We start from the raw sequence: 5950 nt of genomic DNA on the forward strand, positions 1-5950 counted from the left end.
ACCTAGAACGAACCTTTGTAATTGTATTGATGTGAATGACGTGACATGTCCAATGGGCTTATGTGCTGGTCATAACTCCCCCTTGGATAAGTATTCCCAAAAGAAGAGGGTCAACGGCAGGAGAAGATGGCATATGAGGACCGGCTACTAAAAAGTATACGTACTACTCCCCCCACCCTCTTCGAAAACACTGGGCACAACACTGATATAAGGGCACTTTTTGATGTGTCGAATAAGTTGCAAATCTGCACATTATACTGTGTATTTCCAATATTACGTAATGTTTACAGCATATTCTGTGCACGTCCCAGGAAAAAAATCTAGACCCGCCTATGACTGGCGAGCTGCTGCTGTGCAAAACGAATAGAGGGACAAAACAATAAAGACACAACAAGACTTTCTGTGCGGCCATACGAGTTGTTTGCGAGCACTTACAGGTCGGGGGGAGAGATTTGCTTTGGTGCATGCCGGTAATGAACACGGTTTTGTCTCAAACGAGACAGTGTGCCGATAAATGTGAAACAGGCCTCCCCGATGGCACAGTGGTAACGTCCTGGTTTGATACCCGGTGGAGCCATATAGTGGTTCGGATCCTAGTTTAAACTGTAGGTCCAGTCCCGAGTAGCCTTTCTGTGCAAAAAGTGGACTTAAAAGAAAAAAACACGGCCAACGTACACGATGAAATGGACGCCAAGACGTATGACAAGTATATTCGGGAAGAGTTATTTTCAAATCTCCCTCCATGGACCGTCATTACTCTGTACCACAGCCGCATGAAAGAACAGCTTCCCATCAAATCATGGCGAAAGGATTTACATTCTTGTATTGAACAGTGCCCGTTCCGTTGATCACCAACTTTTGTTGCGGCGTGTACTACAGCAGACGTTCGATGCGCGCCGGGGCCTTCTTCCACTGCGCACCATGCGGCAACACTGTCGTCACTGGAGACCCTTGTCATCTGATAACCAAATTTGGACAGAAACTGCTTCACAACGTTCCCATAAGTGTTCTGGTGTTCTTCCCTATTGAAAAAACTCTGTAAAAAGTACCTTCTTCCATAAGCAAGGATGAAAAAAACTGTTTATTTAACAAATCCAAGTAGCCCTAAGCATTTAAGGTTCCGTTGATGGAAAATTGACTAACCAATCGTGTTCCACACAGCACGCCACACCATTAACTTACCAACACTAACCATTCAGCTTTGATCTGTCGAAAATGGATTATCAGATAAAAAGCATCGAATATTCTGTTTATGAACTTCCTTATGAACATAAACATTAGCCTTGTCACTGTGAAGGACTTTTAATTCAATGGAAGCGTCACACTGTAAATTGTTCGCGACAACCATTCATAATGTGCAGCTCTTCATGGATGTATCCGATTAAAATCGTGTGCAATGGCATGCGAATTTCTCTCCCTAGACGACACTTTGATCTCGATGCATTACCGATGCGCTAAACAAATTTTAAGGCATTTTTCTAACACCTCGAAAAGGAGCAAATTGGTACAAGAATTCAGTCATAACGTTTTACTGGTTAAAGATACGTCGAAAAAACCTTCACCATTGCATTTCCCGTGAAATTCTAGCCCATTTTGATATGTCGCACGACCCCCTTCCCATTTAAAATTCTGAAGTTGAATTCAAGATGGCCGCCGACCGTGTGGGTGGCGTCAATGTGGTTCCCCCTTGGCCAGGCAATGATTGGTCATCGCCATTTTCACATTCCATGCCGCAGTGGCCTTGTACTGAGGGTGTTAAGTGACTTATTGAGCCACCCTGTATATATAGTAGCAGTGCCATTCCGACGATATTCATATAAATGCATGCCTGGTGAGAAGTGTCACTCTTCGCCTTAAGCCACAAATTTAGGTTACACCAGTAATGCATCCACACATCCTTCTATACTGAACGCAACTCCCAACTGGCGGTTTGAAAACAGCGAATCAGCGATCAGTTGAATTTTCTTCTACTGAGATCGGGCATTTTCGAGTCACAAGGTACCGAACGTTGTTCGCGGGAGAAAGCAAAGGCGTGTGGGGTGCACCACATGTTGCCAAACGTACTGTAAAATTAGAAAGAGAGTTCAACTGCACACGTCGTTCTGCACGATGAAGTTTCCGGAAGGACCGCCCACAGGTCGGAATGCAGGCGGACACACAGTCATACAAAGACAACTGGCAAAAAAACAGAAGTACGCTTCAAATTCAAATTCTTCAAATTCAAATTCTTTATTTACGTGGGCGAGGTTCAGCCTAAGGCTGTTCTGCCACGTTGCTTCGGGAGAGCGATGTGATCCCTTCAGCCTTTATTTCGCAACTGAGTTTGTTGACACCCATAGAACCACACGCCCCCGAGAATGATTGGGGGACATGACGCACCAGAAATAGCCATCAAGGTCAACCACCACCAGTTGGAGTTGCGTATAATACTCCCCAAAATTGACTCAACACCCCTATACATTTTCTCAAAGGGCCAATATATGGCCACTTTTGTTCTAAATTTACACTTACACCCCTCAGATGGAAAATACTGGATTAGCCAATGGGTCACACTGTAGTGGTCTCGATTTTATAGTCATTTTCGTGAATCGCCATGCAGGCTGTGGAGAAGGTCATCACGTGGTACTATAGTTGCCAGATGTCCGAGGTGAGATATTAACTTGGTGATTTGTGCGGGCGTTGCTGACCCTGAAATTCTAAACTCTGTCCCGAGAATCTCTGGAGCGAGCAAACGAAAACAAGTCTCTGCGCCATAGGCGTGCGCAAGGAGGGTAAAGAGAGGGCATTTGTTCCCCCTAATACTCTCACTTAGAAATTTGTTAGAGGAATCGTATCAACATTACTAAACAATATTATAGTCTTTAAAAAATTAAGTATTTTAAAGCCGACGATAGTTCCAAGAAACTACGGAAAGGGGGGGGGGTGCATTATTTTCTATGAAATTAACCTACCCAACTTCATTTTCTAGCAAATTTCTTGTTATTAACACTCCCACACACTTTCTGCGTTAGTTGTATTACCTCTATGTGTTTGAAAGATAAATTGCCTATACATAGGAAATCAGTAGTGGTGATTGGGTGCCAAAACTGAGGGGGAGGGGGACAAGGAGAGTTTACTTTTTCTTTGTAGACAAGGCTTAACATTAAGAGGCCATAGTGCGGGGGAAAGTTGCTCCCTTAATCGACGTTGGAAATCAATAAATTATGTGTAGTTGTTTGGAATCTGCTGTACGAAACCGTGTTTACATGTTAAGGCCAAATCACACGAAACTGGATATCCAGTTAGTTGGCGCTGAACTGGCTACTTGCCAGGATGTGATGGCTGCCTGCTTGACTGGTTTGGAGGAATAGGACATGTTGTAATTGCTACTGTCTTTCCTCGACTGGATTCTGTGGAACAGCCAATCAGAGCAAAGTTTGGCCATCTCAAGATAATCTGTGGTTTCCGAGTGCTTTTTCTGTGAATGAATCCTGCGAATCTTGTGTATGAATATGCATACACGAGTTCATCAAAAAGCTTGTTAGGTGCGCATTGATTACCATAACCTTCAAACCCATTTCTAGTCCATACTTTTCTTTTTTTTAATTTTTAATAAAAGCACAAAGCAGTAATTCTCCTACAACATTCTTCAAATTGCTCGTCCATTTTTTTAGATTGTCTGCTCTGCGCAATGTCTTATGGGAACAAAAGCCTATCGACAAGTATGGTAACAAGTATCGTGTGAGGGCCTCCCTGATGACACAGTGGTAGCGTCTTCGCCTTGTAATCAAGGGGTCCCAGGTTCGATACCCGGTGGAGGCACATAGTGGTTCGGATCCCACTTTAAACTGTAGGTCCAGTCCCGATTAGCCTTATTGTGCATAAAGTGGACTTTAAACACCAAATCAATCAAACAAACAAATATCGTGTGAGCATAGGCGCCGACTCCATGGGGCTTGGGGGGGGGGGCTCGAGCCCGCCCAATGTTAACGATGTGGGGGCAGAGCCCCCCAAATAATTTTGCTTAAGAGGATCTAATGTATTATTTTGCTTCTCTTGTAAAGTTTACTCTGAATTGTGCCACAGGAACTTAACTTTAAATACACTTTTGAAATGTTATAGACCATCAACTTTGGGGGCTGAGACCGCTAAACCATCAACTTGGGGGATGGGCTATGACCAGAGACAGCAAAACACATGACTTATTACTATATACTAAGTATATAATTACAGGGGCGCCGACTTGTCAAAATTATTGGGGGGGCTCTGATCACTGAAATAAATGAATGAATGACTCACTCCCTCCCTTTTTTAAAAAATAAAAATTACGTCTTCATATAGCAGTTTTTAAGCAGCTATTATATTCCTCATGCAAATGAAATGTAACATGAAAAAGTTTAGATAATTTTTCTAAGTCTCTTTATGTCTTTTGTGTCTGTTCATTTGTTTTTTAGATAACAATTAACATTTATATTGAGAAGTATGTATTTACATTAAGAGAACTACCTAACAGTTTTATGCCGGCCTCGGTAGCCGAGCGTGTTGGGTGGTCGACTCAACTCGCTTTGATCCAGAGGTCTCGGGTTCGAGTCCCGGCGAGGACATGGGTGTGTTTTAATGTCCGCAACAGACATGTGATGGGTTACAAATAACCTTAGTGTTGACGTACCCATAAAATAACGAATATTTACAATATTTAACAGTTTTATTTAATTACTTACATAAATGTTAACACAAATCGCAGGAAAATAGTTTTACTTTTTTGTTCTTGCTACAATATTTTACTTTTTAAATTTAATTTTGCAATAATAAAAAAATAGCATGTACACTAAAATATAAAGTGACATACACAACAAAAACATATGAACATGATTCAAAAATAAAGCAAAAGTTGCTCTACGCAGTGGGTTATTTTTTTATGAACTCATTAACGAGCGGTCTCAGGTCCAAATTTTCAAGCACAGTTTGATGTATGTGGAGTACCGCTAAGCTGCTTAGTCTCTTCTGCCTCATTGTAGATCTCAAATATGTCTTTAGTCGGCGAATAGCACTGAATGACCTTTCGGCTGTGGTTGTCGTCATTAGCACAGTGCGGAGGACCATTATGGATTTGGCAACTTCAGCCAGAAGCTCCTGGAGGGTGCTGTCTTCCAAAAGAAACTTCCTTATGTCACGCATGGTTAGAAGCACTTTCTTCTGTTTGGCGATATCACCAAGCATGGACATGTGTAAGGAGAGTCTATCGACATCCAAATCTTGGCGAAAGAATTCTCGCGTTTGCTGAAAGTTTGTTGTGCAACTGTTCACAGTTGAGATGCATTCTTTCTCTACGGCTGTTATTTTATGTAGTCCAGTATATTCATGTCCTTGTTTAACACATGATTTCACTGTGTCACACACGTCAGTGTATATTGATTTATAATACTATTTTGGAGTGTAGAACTTGTGATGTTTGGCAGAATCAGGATTTTCAAGTCTCTTAGGGACGTGACGTTGCCGGGGCAATTCTGGCTCATTAACGAGGCTTGGTTTGCCCTCTGTGCATTTCTGCCAGAACTGTTCAAAACCCATTCGCTTCTCTTGAAAGATGTCAGCATAGATGTCAGTCAAGTATTTTAGATTTGATTCCGCTTCTGTAGTACCAATGCGTGGAGACTGAATCTTACAGTTTACCTCTTCTATTGGACCCATCACATGGCAGTAGAGGGAGAGAAAGAAAAATGTCCTGAAGTGAAGCATTGTCTCCTGGTATCCAGCACATTTTGATGCTGCGTCAGTAGAATCTTCTTCAGAAAATTTCTCAAGAAAATTTAGAAGGTTTTCATTGTTCCTTAATATCTGTTGCATACTGGAGGCTCTCAACGTCCACCGACGAGGGCAAAGTGGTCGCAGTCCAGTATGGCCAGCCTTCTCATTCACATCAATAATATTCATAAATATTTGCATTCTTTTAGGGGATTCCCAAACAGTC

This window comes from Lepisma saccharinum, chromosome 26, assembly GCF_977018435.1.
Source record: "Lepisma saccharinum chromosome 26, izLepSacc3.1, whole genome shotgun sequence".
NCBI lineage: Eukaryota > Metazoa > Arthropoda > Insecta > Zygentoma > Lepismatidae > Lepisma > Lepisma saccharinum.